Source organism: Thalia democratica, chromosome 8, assembly GCF_965202585.1.
Source record: "Thalia democratica chromosome 8, ktThaDemo2.hap1.1, whole genome shotgun sequence".
In the NCBI taxonomy this organism is placed as follows: Eukaryota; Metazoa; Chordata; class Thaliacea; order Salpida; family Salpidae; genus Thalia; species Thalia democratica.
In genome coordinates, this window is record NC_139172.1 from 30,628,342 (window position 1) to 30,651,487 (window position 23,146).

Consider the following 23,146-nt stretch of genomic DNA (forward strand, 5'->3'; position numbering starts at 1 on the left):
TAGAAACATAATTCAGGCTGTAGTATTTAAAAACCAAATTTTTAATTTAAATCAATTTGTTTCCAACTAAAACTATTGAACTCAGTACATATTAAGAGGTACTTCTATTTACTTAAAAATTTAATGTGTACAAAGAAGATAATTTTGTTGTACATAAGGTACTTAACTTACCACACAAACACAAAGAGTAAAAGTATGTGCTAAAGTATTTAACTATAAAATCTTATATATAAAAATAATTTCAAAAAAAACTTTAGACTTTTTTTGGAACAAAAAAGTTAATAAATTTAATCTAATAAATAAAATCGTTTAAAAGAAAGTTAATTTAAACATAAAAAAGTTTACATATTAAACAAACTAAACTAACAACAAATAAATAAAGTAACAACTTATCAGCTAAATAAAAGTAAACAAACTTGCCAAGCTCTAACAGTCTAACTGAAACTCAATTGAAAATACAAACTTTTTAAACAAAACAGCAAGCGCAAACATACACTATGCTTTAAAACGTAATGATAACTTTAAAGAAGACTAAACTAACAAAAAAGAAATCATCTGCTAATTAAAAACCAAAGCTCTAACTGATTCTAAACAAATCTAACCAAACAAAAAGAACAAACTTTTTAAACAAAGCGCACTGCAAGTATGAAGCAGCAAGCATGCGATGGGATGAGATCACATACAAACCGGAAATGAAACGTTGAAGAAGCTTCATACTTCTCTCTATGCGAGCTGCACTGCACTGTGCATAACTGCTTGAGCGAAAACGAGAGAGATGCGTTTCAGAAGATACTCTCGTTTTCAGTGTGAAGATTCTAGAAGTTTATCAACTGCCTACGTGGCAAAGGAATGGCTGTGAGGAACGCGAACTGCCTCAAAAGTTTCTATTTGAAAAAGTTGCATCAGCGTAAAATTTTAAAGAGTTTAAAAAATGAAAAACATCAACTGTCGAGTTGGTACTGATGCTTCTGCTCCTATTTTAAACTTACAAAGCAAAACAATAAGCACACAAACTAGGCATTTTTAAATTGTCTAATTAAGCTTTTTATAGTTTAAACATGAGCATCAATATTAAGCTTCACAAGTTATTATTGAGCAAGCAGTATTTGGCTTGAGCGTGAAATTTTTAGTTTTAAATGAAGAAAGCATTATTCATTGAGTTTTAACCAAAGCTACTGCTCTCTTACTGAGACCTAAAAAGCAAAACAATGCAACCACAAAGAAATCAAAGGCTGTTTTGAGGAATTTTTTAATTTGCTTAATTAAGCTTTTTTAAACTTAAACAAGAGCATCAATTGGAATAAAAAGAGCCACAAAAATTTTAACTGCCTACTTTTCAGATTGTACCTGCTAATAATAGATGCTCTTTTTTAAATTATAAAATCTGATGAAATAGTGAAATTTGAAGCATTGTGCTGTGTTTTCACCAAACTTTTACTACAGTGTCGAAAACCTAACAAAAGTGTTGATAAAAGAAAAAGCAATGGATTAAAAAAAATTAACTACTAAAGAAGCAAGATCCAGCCCAATGCGTGGGATTTTGAACGTTGTTACACAAAAAATTGTTTTTATTTTAAACGTGAATTTAGTTTGAGAGGTTTTTTTTAGTCCATAAGTTTCACTAGTATGTTAGTTTTCTTGAATAAGCTCTTTAAAATTTCATACGTAATAAGCTCAAGGTTCAAAACAAAATCACTTTTATAAACGACACAGGTTTGTTTTTAAATTCTTTAATTGTTGAGCAAACAAAAAATATATGTTTCAAATATTTAAAAAGTTTCAAACATCTAAAACATATGAGCAAAAGTACAAATTAGTCATAGCCTAATTACATATATTGCTCAAAAGTTTAATTAGGTTCAACAAACAACTAAAAATTTTCAAACAGCTTAAAAATAATTTGGTAAAAAATACATGTATTATGTTATAAAAACAAAACAACAACACTGTTTTATAATCAAAACAGTAACTAAACTAAATAAGAGTCAACAAACATGCCTGATGCAACCCACAAAGAAAAGAAACTAAATAAGTTAAGAACTATCTTTTTAAGATCTCTTCAGCCAAGCATGAAACCAGCATTTCAATTGGCTTGTGTAAAGTTTCAATAAGAAGAATTCCTCGCGTGCTGCAACACAGCGAGCAGTTGAACACAGGAAAGTTTCAAGTGAAAAGTTTTCAGTGTATGAAGTACACAAAGAAAAGAACTGACAATAAGTTTTTAAAAAATGAAAATAATGGAGCAAAAACTTTAAACTTGAATTTCATCAGCTCATGAGAAGAATAAAAAAATAATAAGATTTTTTTAAAGAAAAAAACTGAAACGCAGTTTTTGAGAAACATAAATTGTCTAAAAGAACAAAGATTGTATCAACATCAAGTCAAAGCACAAACAATGCGTAAACAATATCAAACGCAGTTTTTCATGAAACTTTAAAAGCTCAAAGAACTTTACAAAGAAAAACAAACATTGAAACAAAAGTTTTGTGGACATCGTTAAAATGACACTTCCGCTTATAATACATTGTTTTTGCGTTTAAATGTTTAGGTCATTGTATGAAAATACACTTATTTCTGTTGAAAACAAATTACGTCGAGTATAAGTCTTTTACATCACTTCTCATAAATAAAATATCTTCTTTTTTAAACTTTTTAAGCAACTTTTTAAAGTTCAAATCAGCCTTAAACCTTCAAGTTTTTATTTTTAAAATAAGCTTTAAAACTTAAAATATCAAGTTATAAAATTTCATATTAAATTTAAATTATATTGATATATTATATACTATTTTATTACAAAAACTTAAACAAAAAAAGACTTCTTGTTCAAATCTGATCAAAGTTTTATGTACATAATTAAACCCAATTAAGCTGTTTTAAACAACAAATCTTCTCATGTTTGAACGCTTTAAAAGTCAGCTTGAGCTCACAGTAGAACGCGAGCTCACAGTTTATAAATTTTCAGCTAGAAGTTTTATGTTTATGTAATCCTGCTCAAGTTTCAACGCTTAAAATTTTGCAAGCAGCAGCAAGACTGTGTTTTGAAAAACCAGTTGAACAAACAAAACAAAACTTTTTTGGTAAAAAAACTTATCGAGTTTGTATCAGCAGTTTTGAGCTCTCAAATGCTCAAACTTCGGTGCTAACAGCACGCATAAAGAACCAGACTCAAATCACACGAGCACTGAAACAAATTGCAAACTATCGAAAACATCAACAAAACACCTGCCTAAATTAAAAAATAAAAATCAAGTAAATAAAAAGCCAGATATAAAAAGTTTAAAAAAAACCAAGCAAAACTTGCTGAAACAACTTGACACAAGTCGGCAAGCACAGGGATGAAGAAAAGATGAAGCTTTCGAACACACGGCAAATAAAAGTAATGAGGGAGCCACTTGAACAAACAACCGCCTCTCCTGTATATGTGTGCAGCATACGAGCGAAGCGAAAATTTCTTCTCTTTCGCGCTCCTTCAGAGAAACACGCAGAGAGCTGTTGGATCGCACGCACGCGCAGGTTAATGAATAATTTTGCATGAAGGTCTTGCTTGTAAAAATGTACGCGCGAGATCATTGTACAGTTTCAATTTTTTCTGATTACTTTTGTGTTTAATGCACAAAAGTGGTTTAGCCAGTTGAAATAAGTAAGTATTATATAAAATTTAGAATTTTTAAAAAACTTTTTAATCATTTTATTTACTTTCTGAGCAAATAAACAAAAAGTTTTTTCCCTCTATAATCAACTTATTTTAGATACTTAAAACAAAATATTGAACTGCTTCAAACTGGATTATTGTGAGAAAACGAGAAAAACTACTGCTCATTATTCTGCTGCTTTTATTAACGATCATCAATAGTCAAAATCCAACTTGTTTGAATTATAAAAACTAAACTACAATTAAAAATGGTTTAAAGGACTTTTGTGATAATTCAGTAAGCAAGAGTGTTAATTTCATTTCGCTGCACATCATTATGTAATAGCAAAATAAGATGATGTTAACCACTTTAAATTACATAAGAAAGCTTAATTTTTGATTGTTTTACTTAAGCTGCGCTTAAAAAGATCAGAACAGTCTAAGCATTCCAAAATGAGATTTTCTTAATTTATTATAAAGGACATGTGTAAATAAAGCACAATAGAAATCCAAAGTATAAACACGAACAATCTCATTTTACGCCGCACAAAACCGCTCGTGGAATTTTGTGAGCAGGAGACAAACTATCAAGTCATCAAATATTTAGTTTGTCAAACATCACGACCAATTTAAGATGACTTGGGAAAAAGAACAATTTACAATAAGCAACAAACTAAACAACGTATTCACGCTCTGAGATCAACCAAAAGAAAAGTCTGTACAAAAGTGTTGAAAGCGTTGAAACATGAAGCTCTTTTTGTGTGTGAGTTCATCTCAGCTATAAAAACTCTGATGCAATTTCCTTCTTCCGTTAAGCACAAAAAGAATTTCGTTTTTAAACATTCGCACCAAGTTATTAATCAAGCAAAAGGGAATGTTTTTTACACATCAATACCATTCGAAAAATTATAAGGCAAATATTTTAAATCTAACGAGCTTCCCAAGTAGCAAGATTAAACACACAAGAAAAGAACACAAAAATTCAATACGAAATTATTGAGCTGTGTTGAGCGCTTCAACAAGTCTCTCTCTCTCTCGTTTTTCAGAAATTCTCTCGTTTTCTCCCCACTCCCGCGCTTTCGCTCTTTTCTGCTCCTGCCTCGGCTGCTTCGGCTTGCTCGCGTTGCCCGAAGCCTCTCAACGACATCCTGCTGATGATGGCAACTTTTTCTTCCATTGTGTCGTGCTTCAGTGGCGAGCATCAGCTCATAGAAGAGATCGAACTTTCTAGAGCGGAATTTTCCGTTCAAATGTTGTATGGTGTTTCTGTGTGAGAGAGAAACTTTTTTGGGATGTTGCTTTTTCGAGCTCGGATCTTTTAAGTTTTGTTGAGAAAACTTTTAAGCATTCTACTCACGCTTAGTTTTTTTGTGGATGAAACTTGCTTTTGCATATTAACAAGTTGGAATATGTTAATTTATTGCTTACGCGCAAAGATCTTTGTAATGATATTTTTGTTTAAGAAACTTTTAATTAAGATTTTATTTTGGAATAATTAAACTTAATTTATGGAACATATTCTTCACTATTTTCTCAAACATTAGTTTCGAAGGTTACATTTGTTTGCTCTTATCATTATTTTCGGTAACATAAAATACACTTTTATTAAATAATAATTACCTTTAAAACATTGAATGGAACATTTTCATATGAGCTGTAAAACTTTATAAGAAATGTTTGACAAAAAAAATAAACAATCAATCTTGACAAATAACTGGCAACATTTAGAGATTTTAATGTTTTGCTTTTTGACAATGACTTCAATACTTATATTACAGTAGCTATCCAACTAAGATCCAAATTTTTGTTGCAATACAAAAAACGTTTAAAATTAAATTATTTGCCATAAATCTACAATTTAATTTTTACTTAAAATTTTTTTGAAAGAGTTTTAAAGATTAGTTTTAAAGCGGTTAGATTAAAGAAGAAACTACCATGCTCAAATGAAAAATGATATTTTAATCTATCTGTTAGACAAATTTTATAGCTTAAAAAAACACAAACCTTAATTAATCAAGCTCATATTTGTTAATTCTTAAAGTAAAATGTTAAAATAATATCATATATAAAAGTTTCAGTGTCTTAGAATGTGCATTTTTTTTAAACATCTACTTTTTATGGGTTGAATAAACTTCAGTGTTTAAAGCAAGTCGGAATATTTTCGAGTAAATATTTTATTTGGTAAATTTTTCTTTACAAATATTTTTTCCTTGCTAAACCTGTTTTTATTGTATTATTCTTACAATTATTAGTCCCACTAAATTGTTAAAAATTCCCACAGCTGCACTTTTATAAGATTAATATTTGTTCCTTTCAACTATTGTCATTTTTCACTAATGTTTATAGGTTGCTTAACAGATGTTGAACTATAGTTGTTGTATTACTTCTTCAAACTGTTATGGACTTTTATGGAAACATATTATAAATCAGTTGTTTAATGTCAATTTTTCCAACATAAAGATACTTTTCACATATTTCTATTACAATGTGGCATGTTTTAAACAAGCTAAAGAGATAGCAGACATTTAAGTTTTTATAAAAGTGAAATATCTTGTAACCACAGTCTAACCTACATTTTTTAACTTGCAAAAAATATAAAGAACTTCTTAAATAAGTTCATTAGTCTACATAAACCATTGCATTTATAATGTTTATGATAAATAGCTTTATGGAACAGTTGCTTAAACATACAATGTTTTATCAATCTAATATAGGAAATACTGTGGTTCAAAAGATATTTTGAAAATTCTCAAGATAAAAAAAAATTAAAATATTAAAATTAGAAAAAATAAGGGAAAATACATTATTTGACTTCAAAATTTTATAGATATTGAAACAATTTGATTTGCCCCACAATTTTAAGCTCTTTTTATTTCTTAAATACTATTTTAACTACAGCTATTTAATTTCAATCAAGTATTTACTTAAAAATCAATGAGCATTATTTAATCTTTTGAAAATTATTCAAACTCAATATACAATATAATCAAGTACTTAAAGAGTTGGAAATCAAGCTACTTATATTAAAAACAATGTGTATGCTTGTTTCTACTTAACATGGGATCATAAATAAATAGTTTATCAAGTATAATTTATTCAACAATTGTCAATTCAAGCTAACGCCGTTTCACCTAGAAGGTTCTTCAGAGCTTTTTGAAATAAAAAAATAATTTATAAATAAAAACGAATATTACACAACTAGCTGTTCTGCCACTGCTGGTTAGAAGATCATGTTCAATTCAAACAGCCCCTTTGTGTCAAGATTCCTCCCAGCCTTGTTGAGCTTCACCTGCAAAGATTAAATATCTGTAAATAATAAAACATACAAGAATTAATTTAAACATCATGACATGGCAATAAGTTTATTTTACATTATGTCAAAAATAGTATTTGTATTATACTAAAACCTCTCAAAATACAACCTGAATGTACTTGGCTTTAATGTCTACCAAAATCATTTAAAAGTAAGATTTTTTTTTAGTAATGATAAGAATTCCTTTCATTTAATGAAAAATTTCAACTTAATTATTATATTAATGAAGTTTTTTTTTAATTCTGCTAGTTTGGATATTTATAAATGAAAATTATCAAAATTTCTACCTATACAATGCAAAGTTACTTTAGAATCAAACATTTTTCAATTATCTGTATTGTGGTATTCATAAAAACAAGTGCTGTAGCTTATAAAGCTATAAAATAGTACAAAATACAATCCACAGTTCACAATCTCAAAAAGAATGAAAAAAAAGAAACATTTGTTTTGAAGATAAAGAAACAAGAAAGAAGTTGTGCTTGATCAAATTGAAACTATAATTAAATATAGTATTTTAAAGTAAACTAAATATGTGTTACAAAATAAACAATTAAGTAAAAATTTATATGTTAAACAGTAAGTTGGAAAACTCAATTGAACTAAAAGAAATTATAATTAATCTGTATTAATACCTTAATCTTTAACTTTGTTTTAACTATCTATAATTGAATTTGAATTTTATTTGCTTTTATTTATTCATAATTTTTTGAAAGTTCTTTTGAAAAAAGGCTTATCAAATTTCTGGATACCAAAATGCACAGAAATATTTTCAACAACTTTTATTCATTCTGCACACAAAATTCATCAAATCAATCATACAAGCACAAATGCTTATTTACTTGACATATTCACTAAATACCAAGTCTGTAGGACAAACAAACAATAGCAGTTTGGTGGTGAAAATAGTTAAGTTAAAAAATGAATGATTCCATGTATGGTTATGAAACTTATTAGCAAAAGCCTAAAAACATCAACTATTGTAATCATCAAAATGAAACTAAACTTAGGTCTTTTTACTTTAAACTAAAAGGACCTTAATTATTTCATGTTTTTTAAAGATTTAGGACAACAATAGAATTAGCAAGTCATTTATTTTAATTATAGATGCAAAAGTAATACAATATAATGTAGTGAAAAACATGATAGATTATTAAGCAAAGTAATTTAAATTGATAAAGATAAATGTGAGAACAAATTCAATGTTTGTTTTAAGTTTTACTACAAGTTTTAGTAGCACTAAAATCAAAAACTAATGGGACCACTAAAACTATTTTTCTTTTATAACTTAGATTCATGATTATTTATCATCAAATAATATAACTATAAACATACTACTTAACTACAAAGACTTCTACTACATCAATAACTAAATCAAAATTTCTTTGTAAACTTTCAATTAATTTTTTAGAGTAGTCAACTAAACAAGTAAGTTTTTAAAAAGAACTATTTATTTACATAATTTGAAAACAACAAAATGAAAGTAATAATGAAGGAAATAATAGTTTCCTGTTATTTTGACAACAGTCCATTAGCTTACAAACAATATCCCTTATGTCTTTTATTTTCAAAAATTTTTATGCTACAGTTTAAAATCTTATAGAAAAGTTAAAATAAATAAGATCAAATTGCACCTAAAATTACAAAACTTAATTTACAAAATTAACTGAAAAACTTATGTTACTTCTACTTATCTGTACTTAATTAAAATGTTGCTATATTTTATTTAGTCTTTTAGTTTTCATGGTTCAAAAAGTAAATATTAAACAACTTTGAAGATGAAAAACATAGGGCAAAGTTCTATAACATATTTTGGTCTAGTGTCCTAGAATAAAGTACTAAAACTAAGAATTTCTGTTGGATTTCAATAAACATTTAAACTTAATGCATGTTAATTATTTGTCTTGTTATTCTTATGGATTTTGACAAATGTTGTCTTGGATATTTTAAACATGTTTAAAATGAACTTTAAAGTTTATGAAAAAACAATTTCAAACAAATTCATGTAACTTGTTTAGCTTCTACTGCTGTATTAATGTTTCACACAGCCTTGTATACATTTTTTTACTAATTTTCGTACCAGTTTTGATATGCTAAGATCTAGATTTCAATTCCAGAAATACTTTTATATCTGCATAAATAAAATTTAGTAAGGGTTGAGGAAATAAACTACTTAAGTTTTTGACTACAGGGTTGCCACTCTTAGAGTAAAAAAAATCCTGAGTGATCTTAAACTTTTCTGAGACATCCTAAATTTTTCTTAAATCCTTATAAAAAGTTTATTGCCATTGGCACAAACTATTTATACCTCAAAGTCTTTTTTTCTAATTAAAAAAATTAAAAACAGTATATATCTTCAAAACTCTTCTTTAATTTGTGTTTAATTTATAACTCATGTTTACTAAACTAATAAGAAATGGTGTTTTCAAACATTTAAAGTTTAAATCAATTGAGTTTTTTTTTATTTGTGGATAATTTAATGCAATCATTGTATTTAACTTTATATAGTATAGAAATGAACTGAATTTGATTTTTTGATTTTACTTAAAGTACTGAAAAGCTAGCCGCAACGCAAAAAAAAATTATAAGCATTTTTTAAAAAAGTTATGTTTTTAAACAAAATTGGATACATAAAATAATAAAATATTGAAACTAGATCAACTAAACCTCAGTAAAAACATAGAAAAAATTTGCTCCAAATTTTTTTAAATTTTTTAAATTACCCAGAGTTTAAAATAAAACAAAAACTATCTTGAGTCAGCCTGAGTTTAAAAAAAAAATCTTAGTAACCTGAGTTATCATGAGATTTTTTTAATTTTCAAAATATTTTGAGTGTCCTGATGTATGACATGCTGATGCTTTTTAATATGAAAAATTATCTCAAACTTTTCTTATTGAGCAGTTAAATCTTAAGAATCTCTATTCTCACTCCTTGCTTATAAGCACTACTTATTATTTCAAACTCAGAGAAAAAATTGAGTTGATATAATTTCTAATATTCAAAATTCATTTTCACGCAAAAATACAATATGCAGGAGGACTTTGTCAAGTAAAAACTTAATTTGTGCTAATTATGATACAATGGTTAAAAATTAATGTTGCAAGAACTGTCAAAACTGTGAAAAACTCATGCGGTTTTATTAATAAATATTTACTACTTATCATGAGTTAATTTCCTTATAGCTTTTTACTTTTTATAATTACATGTTTCCATCTTATAATATGTTTACTAAACACAGATAACGTAGTTTCAACTACTAACATTTTACTTGCAATGATACAATGGTGGTAGCTTTTATACATTTTTATCTAACAAGTAAAGTTTAAATAGAATAGTTTCTATATTTTATAATATTTGAACAATCTAGGATTTTACTAGATGAAATGACATACAGTAAAAAAACTGGCCACTGGTTTTTAAGAAATTTTTTCCGGGTTTTTAAAATACAAGTTTTTTGGTCTATTTTCAGTTTAAAGTAAAGTTTAAGGTAAAAACTGTTTAAATAGTTTAGTGACATTAAAAAGATACTATAATGCTACCTTTTGTGTGTTTTTCAATGATAAAAATTTTGGATGATGAATTTTTTTACTTTATGATTGATTTTTAGTGTCAAATAAAAATTTTACTACTTATCATGTAAAAATTATTTAAAATTCCAGGTTTTTTAATGATTTTCTTCAAAATTTGAGGTTGGTCTAGTTTTTTTCAAATTTTCTTAAATTCCAGATTTTTCCTGGTTATTTTATCCTAAACTGTCAAACTCTAGGTTTTTTCAGGTTTTTCTAGGATTCCAGGTTTAGTAGATACCCTGTTACTTTAATTCCAGGTACTATTTCAAACCTATTTGAATAATCATAGTAGTTTCTAGTTCAGATAAGTTGAAATATATTATATATATATATATTTATATACTCACTGAAATTTCATACTATATTATATATATTATATATATATATATAATATTATGACAATGAACAACAATTGACAATTGATTGCTGATAAAACCTTAATAGATAAAACTACATGGTAAGTTTTTAGTGAACAATTAAAATTAAAAACTTATTAGTATCTAAAAACCATTACAGACTATACATATCTTTCCAGAAGACAGTTCTAAGTGAAAACTAGTACCTTGTTTTTCACCAAGTTACTGCACATACAGTTTTAAAAACTTATATTTGTACTATTGAAGACAAATAAAAAGTTATTTCTTGTTTATAAGTTGACCCAGAAAGTATAAAGAAAAATTTAATTTGTTTATTTGTACAAGTTTGATTACTATAGTGTGATCATAATTATTTAACCACTTATACAAAATTTTAAAACTTTCCCAAAAAAAAAAGGCTCTTTGACAAGAACAAACTTTTTTAAGATACAATTATTATGTTTGGATTTACATAAAATATAGACAGGGTTGCCACTCATTTTTTCAAAATTTTCCAATTTTCTTCCAGGTTTTTAAAAGTGAACTTTTTTGGGTCTATTTTTAGTTTTAAGTTAATTTCTATAAAGGAAACTGTGTTAAATGGTACAAAAACATTTAAAAGATGCTGTAAAGTTACTTTAAATGTGTTTTTTAATTAAAAAAATTTTTGATGATGACAAAAAAATCTTATTTATATGATAGATTTTTTGTGTTATATTTAAATTTTAGTACTGAAAATGTTAAAATTATTAAAAGTTCTAGGTTTTTCCAGGTTTTTTGATCAAAATTCCAGGTTTTTCCAGGTTATTTTTGCCTAAATTGTCAAATTCCAGGTTTTTCAAGGTTTTTCCAGGTTTTCAGGTAAAGTGGCAACCCTGTATAGTGGTTTAACAGTTTTAAAAAGGTCTTTTCAATTATACATGTAAAAATTTCCCATTACTATATATGCAGTGACTCTGTCAAAAATGCATAAAACTCTTATTGTTTGAAAGAGTAGAGTTTGAGACTGATATTATTTTACAATAAAAAAAAGTTGCTCATTTAGAACTGCACTTAACTGTCTTTCGTGTCTTTTAAGTGTATAAAAATTTGGTCATTACCTAGGATGATGTGGCACTAATATCAAGCTGAAATTATACTTTATTCCATGTTTTTTTTAACCATAATTTTAGGCTAAAAATCAATGTTTTAAGCCTAATATGTTTAATCTAAAATGGTACTTTGTTTTAAACAAGCTATATAAATACATATTAAGAATTAAATTTATTTATTTTAAACTAAAACATTTAATCAATTTTATTTAACAATTTTGTAATCAATATAAATTATTGTATTGATATAATTTCTTTAAATTATAAAATAAAAGTGATTAAATATTAAAGTTTTATTAGTTTAAGACAAATAAGTTTTATTTTATTTATGTATTTATATAATATAAGTTTTTAGCCTAAAATAATGGTTTAAAAAAACATTTAATATAATACAATTTCAGCTTGATATTGATGCAACATCATCCTAGGTAATTACCAAAAATTCTTTAAATTTGGTGAAGCCTTTATATAAGTAATCCTTTATTTATGTTAAAGCATACCATTAAAACAAAAATTATACTGAGGACTAATTAAAATTATAATATTACAAAAAATAACATACCTTTCTATAACACCATTGTATATGTTTCATCCAACTAAGCAGTCTCAGGATCAGTCACTAATAGCAGCCTGTAAATAGTAATATATTTTATAGTTTTTCTATATTGAGCTCAATACTAAAACTTTAATAATAAAATATGAGAAAAAGATATGAAAATTTAAGATTTAAAAATCAAAATATTTCTCACTTTAAATGCTCACTAAAAGTGTTACAAATGTATTTTTAATGAAAATTATCATAGCATTGCAGAAATAACAAAATATACAACATTACAGATTTGTATATATTTATATATTTATTATTATAAAAAGATACAATATATATACAATATATAACAATATATACAACATACAATATATATATATATATTAAACATAAAGGTCTTACCATAACATAACTTTAACTTTACATATATATAAAAATATTAAACTCACATTCATATTAAATTGAATTAATATCTTAGCAAACTAAAGTTGTGCTAATAGCCCATAAATATCAATAAGACTTTTCTATGGAGGTTTCGATGTAAAAAGGAATGAGAATACATAAAGATCTCAAAACTGTGTCTTGGTCACATGACTAAAGAATTGTAGCAACTTTTATGAATCCGTTTGACCAGGGATTGTTTTTAACTTTTCTTTTGCATTAATTGTTGTTAGGAAAACTAATTATGTCAATAAGGATTTAAGTAATTAGGTAATTAATTAATTAAGTTTTTAGTTTTTTTATACAAAAGATACAACCAGGAAGTTAAAAAAATAAGCGTTTTTACGAGTCTGCTAAAATAAACTAAAAAATAATTAAAGTTTTAAATTTATTTAATAATAGTTAATTATAGGAACTATTTTTCTGTTATAAGTATTTACAAACTTTATACGTAATTTTAGTTAAAAAAAATAAGTAGTAGGAACTTCATAAAACCATACTCCTTAAAAAAAGTTTTTCAAATAACAAACGAAGTAAGTTTATTTATAAACCAACTTATAAATACTTGTATATTAGCTTATAATATTTAAAGTCTGTAAATTTGTTTCGGAAACGTCAGATTTGTTTTGATCATTTAGCAAACTCTAGTTATTTTCTTTTATTATTTATATAGAATTTCAAGGTAATATGTTCAAAACTACCAAAGATAAAATTTAAAAATTAGTATAATAAATTTTTTTTTAAGTTGTGTCTTTATATCAAAAATAAAATATAACGATCAAATTTTTTTGCAGAACTTAATGATAATTACTAGTTACTACTACTAGTTTTACTATAAAAGATTAAAAACAAAATAATTGGTTATTGTAAATAAAAGCAAAATTCAATAAAACAATCAAATGATGCTACAACGTATAAAAATAACTAAAGTTGTTAATGTAATTAAAAAGCACACTACTTAAAAAAAAAATTCAAAATTTAAAATTGAATCCAAAAACATGTTTTTAGTTTAAAGCACTAAAATTACTAACTGAAAATCCACCAGCACTTTTTTAATAAGTTTGAACTAGGTCGTTAAGATGTGTACAAAAGTAATAAAGTTTCTGCAAATCTCCGCAAAACGACGTCTTTTTGTTATCTGTTTATCAACAGTTTTTATTTTAACTGACAAAACAACTTTTTTTAAGTTTCACTCAAATAAATATGTAGCATTTGAAAAGTTTTAAAACTAGAAAAAATTACTATCAAAGTTAATCTATACTGAAAAATAAATTAATGCAATGTTTAGTAAACAGTGTATTATGAGTTTAAATTTATAAACATTTTTTTATGGTTTAGTTCAAAAGAAAATGGATTTAATAAACAATAAATATTTACATAGGTTCTACAACAGTTTATTAACTCACTGTTTTGTTAAGCTTTTCTTTTTTGAGCTATTTTTCTTCATGCCGAGTATGCAATGCACCCCAGGTAGATACCCACATTAACAGCGCTCAGTATAAACTCCCTGAAACAATTCTGTCTGCATGGATTTGCTATAAGACAACTTTATTATTAAAAAGCAGCAGTTTAGTTATTTTCATCAAAAGTTACGCTTGGTTTTGAGCTACAATCAAGTTTAAACATTAAATTATGAGCACTGATTTTTAATAAAAAAAATAAGAGTACATGATGTGGTACGGTAGAGCCAGTAAATTTTTAATATTTGTAATTAATTTTTCTTTCAAGGCATATATTTGAGACAGCTAGAAAATATGTTTGCTTTAAAAGTAAAAAGTTAAGAGTTATAAACAAACATTTCCTATATTTTTGATCTTAATCTTTACTTAATTTGTTATCGTGATGGAAGCTCTGCTGTTAAGTTGTTATGGTTTACTTTAAAACTATAAAACCACAGTTTTTACTGGAAACACAGACTTTTACAACAAAATTGTCCGTAATCTGTGTATAAACAAATTTTATTCAAAACAATAAGAATAAAAGTTGCTTTTATTACAATGATAAATACACGGAAAACTTTATTCATTACTTAAAAAGCTAGAATTCTAAAGTTTTCTTAAAAGTTTAATAATTTTTCATAAAGATAGTACAACTAAACTAACATTACAAGGTTTGATACTTTCTCTTTACCTTTAACAACATTTTTTTGCGTATGTTCTGCTTTTCTGTTATTCGTCTTTTGTAATTAAAAATTTTCTGTAGAAATTGTAATACTAAATAAAAAGTGTTTATATTTGCACCTAATTTATAACCTTTTTGTTTAATAGATGAATAAGAAATATTTTATCACACGAAAAATCAAGTGTTCGAGCGTGCATAAGTAAATGTTTATATATTTAGAATATTTTACATTACCAAAGTATCTTTTAAATAACTTTACCAAAATTTAAATTTACTTTACTTAAACTGTCTTTATCTAAATTAATTTAAACATATACAACAACAGCAAGATTTTGAAAACACAAATACTGTATAGTAGGCTAAGTTCATTTTAGATGTTACAAAATAAAAGATGTAAATAATTGTTTCTATTTAGAAAACCTTCGATTTACAACGTAACACAAACATAAAAACATTAACTAGTTATAAAAGTGTGTAAGCTTTAAGATGCACTGGTAACACTTAAAAAAAAACATGTTTTTAAAACATAGTAAGCAATTTAAACTCCCTTAAAACTTTTGACTTCAATTCCTCTAAAACTTTAAAATTCATACCTTATCGGAAAAGTTCGACGTAAAAAATAGTTTTAGTATTTTATTAAAGAACGTAAAAGTATTTTTTGAAACATGTATTCTCTGTTATAAGAAATACTAAAGATGTTGATTTAAAAACCATTGCCTAACATATTGTATAATAGTAGCTCTTTATAACTATATTAAAACCTAGTATCACTTTATACTCTTTAAATTTATCTTTTCTTAACGTTTTTGGTCAACATACTAAATGATAATAAAAAAGCAAATATTTTTTTCTATTATTTATCTAGTTTTAATCGGAAAAAGCCCCGACCTTTTCAAGTATCAATAAAATAAAACAAAAATTTTAAAGATCATACAATTTTACCAAAAAACTACATTAAGTACTATTTGCTAACACAATTGTTTCCTGATTCCCTAGTATAATTATGTTATATTTATTTAAATTAAGCCTCTTTTTTTCTTTAACTTTAGGATTTATTCTATCAAAATTTTCTTGATATGTAACTTCGACAGTTAAACAAAATAACTCGTTTGTAGCTCAGTACCAAAATGTCTTTTTTTACACAAGACCCATTGGCTACTTTTTTATTTTAACTTTTTTTTTGCTTTTCTAAGTTTAATAGAAAATACTTTCATTCCATATTCATACTAAGTTATGAAATTTACAAACAAAAAAAAAGAAACGAATACAGAAATTTACAGTGTCATTTGAGTTCACAACTTTTACTAGCCTAAAGTATTAACAAAAAAGTACTAGTGGGTTTGCCATCAAATTAAAACCTTTTTCTGTTTTTTACGTTAAACATCACCTTTTAAAACTATTTATAAGGTTTTAAGTCTTTCTTTGCAGAATGAAGTCAGTCTTAGTTTTAAAAAAGTTGTAAGCTGAAAATAAAAACAACTTTTTTTTTACTGACAGTGATACTTTTAAACTTAAAATAAAAATATGTATGAACTCACATTTATGATCAATGGATCTGGTCGTCAAGCTACACATCACTCATTTGTTATAACTGTTTTGATTTTGCGCCATATTACTTATTTTTAACCATACAAAATCTTAAATTTAAAGGAAAACAAGCTGTAATTTTTAAACAAACAAAACAATCTTATTATTTAAAAAGTAGTAAGTAATGCTTTTGAACTTATTGCTGCTGATTTATTATTATTATTATAGTTTATTGAACGACAAAAAACCGCTCAAAATATTTGGTCTTATGACCTGGTGCACGAAGAACCTTTCGGTTATCGAGTCACACACCACGGATACCTTTTAACGTCTCGTTCAGGACAGCTAAAATATGTCCAGGACAGTCCTAGTATTTGATTTGAAAACCATAGTTTCCCAAGGACAAACTAGTTTACTAACTAGTAATCAACTAAACAATCAGAGGGAAGCTATTCATATTCTATAAGAGAGCTAACTTAAGGCCAGCGGCCAAACAAAGTGGCAAGATACTGAATGTCAACCAAAAAGTTTTTGGCGGAAAAGTTATTTTTAAGGCCAAAATTTCCGAAAGAATGCTTTCTTGGGCCGCATTATTGAAAAATATCTTAGTGGACAGCTAACTTTTTTGAGATGTGTTCCAGAAAAAACAAAACGTTTAAAACCAAAATTTAAATAAGCTATTCATCTAATAAGCTGTACCACCAATATTTTTTTTTGGCGTAGCCAGGACAGGCTAGCAGACCGGACTTTACTCACCCATGCACTAAAATCAAGTTAAAACTTTTTATTACTCAAAATAACAAATAAGTTCTTTTTTGTGCCTGTGAGTAATTTTTTTTATTGTTTTAGGCGTTTTTTATTACTAAGTTGTTCTTTAAAATGGTTTAATTTAAAATCAATTTTTTTCGAGGAAGCTATGTTCCTTGAAGGGTTTTTCTTTTAATTTAAGGTTTTTACGTTGTAAACGGCCCATTCCTCTTGATACGCTACTAGGCCCTGCTCTAAGTTATCAATCTGAGTCGGCACAGTTGTATGTACAGACAGTTTTCGACAAAAAACACGGCTGCTTCCTTGTTATAACAAAACAAGTTACATAACAATTCTTAATTAAACTGTTTCCTCATAACTTAATTATTTCCTTGTAATTAAAAAGTTTTTAATAATTATGTCATGACTTGTTAGAAAAGCCTATCGTAAAAAGGGCAAATTTTTTGGCTACAAATGGGCGTTAACAAGTAAGTCAGCGATAAAGTAAGTGGGTAATTTACTAACAAAATGAAGATATTAAAAAAAAAATGGGGACGATTAGTTTTTAGTTTCTGATAATGAGGCGTTTATGAAAATGAACTCGGGATACCCTAAATTAGAATGACTTTCAGTCAAGTTAAAGATGATAATTGCAAATAGTATGTATGATGATTTATAATTAAACAACCATTCTTACAGTAATTTAAATCAGTTTTAAGTAATGATAATAGAAAATCCTCAAATGTTACTAAAAGAACTAGAAGATTAGTTTTTTGATTAAATCTTGATAACATTTTGGAACTTAATGACGTATTTTATTAAACACAACACTGAATATATAAATACAGCACAGTAACTAATCTTAATTAGTTAATGAATAAAAAATGCAATTCCTAGTAGCTATGTAAAGTTAGAAAGAATACTACAAAAAAATATAAATCATTTCTTATATTTAATTTCTCAATCCTATACATGCAATTCTATTATGAGAACTCTTACTCTGCTAAGTAAAGTCAGTTTTATTTCAACAGAAATCGTAAAACTTCATCAATAAAGCAACTGACGTTCAATTTATAATTCTACCTTTATAAAAAAAAAAGTGAACGCTTAAAAATAAGTGGTTTGTTAAACAAAAACAAAAAATTGCCCAAAATTTTTTGGTTCAATGACCTGGATACACAAAAAGACCTCTCGGTCATCAAGTTGCATACCGAACTTAATCAAAATTATAATGAGTTAGAAAAAAAAAAAACCTTATAGTTGGTCAATGGACCTGGTATGTAGAAAGTCCCTTTGGTAATCAATCTACACTTGTTTATTTTAACTGTTTAGAACTGTAAAAACAGACTTTAACAACAAAGACCATAAACACAAAAGAAAACAAAGCACATGACTTGAAACAGACAAAATGTCTTTGATGCTTGAAAAATATTAAATAGCTTTTTTATACCCACGTTTAATTTGCCCTTATTAAACATGAACACCATAATTCTGAGCAGACTGCGGCCTGCTGATCAGAAACTACATAAAAACTAACAATTTTTGGTTATAACGTTTTGGTGGACCATAATTACCAAAAAATGGCTTTCGTTGGCCAAATTAAAAAAAATCGGCGGACTACCAACAAATAAAAGTTTTATAATTAAAATAAACTCTCTAAAATAAAATGAAAAGTAAAAAGTCTTTGAATAACACTACGAAGTACTAAAAATCAACCTAAGAGCACATTTAGTTATGTTATTTATTTTAAAACTCAATTATACCTGATTTACATGTTGTTTGTAATATAAAAGTTCTTCGAGGTCCAAACTTTTTTTGGTGAGCTAGAACCGGGTCTCACGCCAGAACTGACCCATGGACCTTACGTTATACGTACGGACCACATATACACTAAAATAATGTCTTAGCTCTTTACAATAAAAGTTTACGAGTGAGATTTTCTTTTGCTTGTAAGTCAAATGTGCTGCCTGACTTTTGTTCTTTTCATTACACAGTTTCCTTTGCATATGGATATGATTCATTTTAAAAGTATAGTGTTTTACGGATGCTATGGTCCTTGAAGGACTTTATAATTTATTAAGACCAACGAAGAACTTTTCATAGTATGGCCCACTTCTCATACCATGCTGCATACCCCTGCTCTAGAATACCAGTTTAAGTTGGCACAGTTGACTCCCTGGCTTATATACATGCAGTTTTCAACAAACAACATGACAACTTCCTTGTCATGTGGCAATAAAACAAGTTACATAACGACTCTTAATTAAACTGTTTCCTCATAACTTAATTATTTCCTGGTAATTAGAAAGTTTATAATAATTATGTGATACCCAATTAGAATGAGTTTAAATAAGGATGTAAACTGCTAATAACATAACGGCTTCTAATTGGACAATACTTCTTACAGAAATTAAACAGATTTTAAGTACTAATAATGGAAAGCTCTCTAATAATGGCAGATATACATTATAATTAGTTTTAAGGTTGAATCTTAATAGCATTTTCTAATATGATAACGAGACCTAATTAAGTAGCACAATAGATTAATCTTATAAGTGCAAACTAAAGAAGTTCTAGAATCTATGTTAGGCTAAATAGTTATATACAGTGAAACCATAATTTATTCCTGAATTAATTTTGTTGGTCTTATATACAAATTTAATGGTCTTAATTGGTAATGAAAGTTGTTCAGGCTATGACTTTTTCTGAAGTACACATAAATAATAATAGTGCGGCACACAAATCAGAATGATACAAGTTATAATCAAATGTTAATAGTTTTAAGCTAAAAAAATTTTAAGTTTAGTGTTCAGTAATTATAGTACCTTCGGGCATCACCATAAAAGACCTTTTTCAGATCATTTAAACCCAAGGTTGATCAATGAAAACAGTCTTTTATATAAGATCTTTATAACTGTTTAATGCTGAACAAAGAGTTTAAATTTAAATCAACAGATGACTTATTTTTAAATTAAGGAAACAAGTTTAATAAAACCTTTGTCTGCTTTTGATTTTTCTGTTTCTTTATGTTCACTATATGTTTGGTCTGTATAAAGAGCATGATAATGTAAGTTTAAAGTCATCATGAAACTAAATAATGTAACACTAACTTGTATAAAGACCTTAAAACAAACGAAACAGACTCCATAAACTAATCTCAAACATTCAAAAAAAAGTGTTCAGCTTACTGTAAATGCTATCCTCACTTTCAGTAAAATCAAAACATCTACAAAACAGTTTCTGCATGGCTTGCTACTTACACTCACTGAAAAGCAAAACATTCAGCTTACACTCACAAGCAACGCAAATCGCCCCCGATGATAGTAAAAAATTAGAATGTAGCAAAGTCATAAGATAGTTAAAAATAATTAAAAGTTTTAAGGTCGACGAAAGAAGATCAACGGCGTAATAAAAACAATAGAATGAGTTTATATCAAATTCATTTTTATGTGTTAGTTAAAGAAAGACCATTAACTAATTTACAGACTATTCAAAAAATATTATACATTGTATGTAATATTTTTAAAGCATTGTTTACTATAATAAGATTCTTCAAAATTTATTAATTTTAAGCATATACTTTTGTAATAAACCATAGTTGTTATATTCATCTTTCAAAGCCGAAGTTCGATTTAATTTGTAATATGGTAACAAATTTTCTGACTCGTCTATTAATTGTCAAGACCAGCTAATTTTTATAACATTACAATTTTCACCGGCCAATCGAAACTAAACCGCATTCAAATGTCAACGACAAAGGACACATAGAAAAAAAATAAAATGAGTTAACACATAATATTTACAAATCTTTAGAAAATTTTGTGTACAAAATTTGGTAAAAATTACTATGTACTTAAATTTTTTTATCCTTTTTTTAATATTTAAGTTGCATAAAAGCGTAGTTTGTTAATTCAAAATACCAGTTTTTAAATTTTAAAGACCTTACAATACCTTTAAGTATGTTCTTACATATACTACACTTATTATAGCAGTTTTTCAAAGTCGAAACTAATTACATGAAAGTTGTAAAGATTATGTTAAACATTTGAATTTAAAAATGGATCTAGGTAGCGATAGAACTTGATTTATTAATAAGAGATCTTTTAATTTTTTTAACAGTTTAAAGCTCCATTTTTAAAACGTAGGTTGTTGGCGTAAATTATGTAACTTTAGATTGATTTAACAGCTGAAAACTAAAGCGGCTCAGGTTTTAATATCCGAGTCCATAAACTCCAATAATAATTGCATATAAGTTTTATGCTTTTTTTTATTATTTCAGTTGAAGAACAACTTAGCAAAGTAATAGAAATAAACGTAGGTTTAACAAGGTTCAATTTTACTATTAGTAGCTAGCTTTTAGCTATTTATTGAGATCTATTTTTAAATTAAAGTAGTTCTTAGTTTTTTTATAGTTTACTGAATAGATACACTTAACCTGAAAACTACTCTAAGAAAGTAACTTACGGTAATTCATATAAAGTTGAAATACTATTTTATTTTGTCTGATAAGTAATTATGTTTTAACGCTTACTTTAAACAGCAGTTTTTTTGAAGGAAGATCGAGGGAATATTTAAAACATGGTTACTAAAAGCAACCCAAACTTTTAAGGAATATAAACACTTGCTAGAGATTTTTAAACTATTTGTTGTTTACATATCTAACATTTGTAATGTGTGTAGTATAAACCTTTTAGTTTATAATACTGTACTCAAACTCGTACATCCTTATTTAGTTTGTAAACACTACTTTTCCCAGTTTACTAATATTTTTTGATTAAACTTAATCAATTTAAGTACAATTAGTACATTACTAGCAACGTAATGAAATATATTTTCAAGAAATTAGTTTGTGGTCTACCTAGTTTTAGTGAAACTTAAAAAAAAAAAGAAAAAAAGACTAAAAGTATTTGAATAAGCCTTATATTTTGTTAACTAAAAATGAATTACTCTGCAATTATACTTATATTAAGTGTCATATGAAAATAAATATTTTTATGAAAAGGTTTATCATTATACGGCATTCGCTCTTAAACATGTTAAATGTAAAATTATTACTTTAGTCTAAATTGATAGGTAAATATATAAGAATTAAAACACTTTGTTTTAAGTTTAGCTATTGAAAGCTAAATATCTTGAACTAACTTTGTATATTTCACAGCTACAGAAAAATCAAAGTTTAAAAAATGTATTTGCTTACTTGTTAACGATGTTTTAGTTGAAGAACGTATAAAACTATGTAAAACTTTTTCAGTTTATAAACTAACTGAGAAATTTAACACTTTTTAAACTTGACTTCAAACGAAGTAGGAAGCTAAAGAAGTATTTGAACTTTTTGTTATAAAAGTATAAAAAGTGTAAAGAGCATTATAAAAGTACGTTAAGTGTTAAGAACAGAAGTGGAAAGAACACAAGTGTAAAGAACTTTTTGTTTTACTAACTACATTGTCATCTGTGTTAATTTAAAGGTAAAACAATAAATTGCAGCCCTCTCATAAACCTCGTGTTTTTAAACGTAGTTTACTTTAAGTAGACAAATAAATTAACTTATAAAATATACTTCTTATTTTACAAGTAATTGCATCGCTAATTTAGAAAAGCTATTTTAAAGTTTTAAAAAACATTCTAGTTTTTATTTGATAACACAGTAATATACAAAAAAGATAACTTCTCAAAATCTTGAAAGCACTCTAATAAAGAAAACAACACTAAATAAAAGATAGTATAAAAAACATATATCAAAAATAATTTCTAGGACGTTTCCTTGGCATGTTTAAAAGATTACTATGTCAATTTAATTCTGCTTAA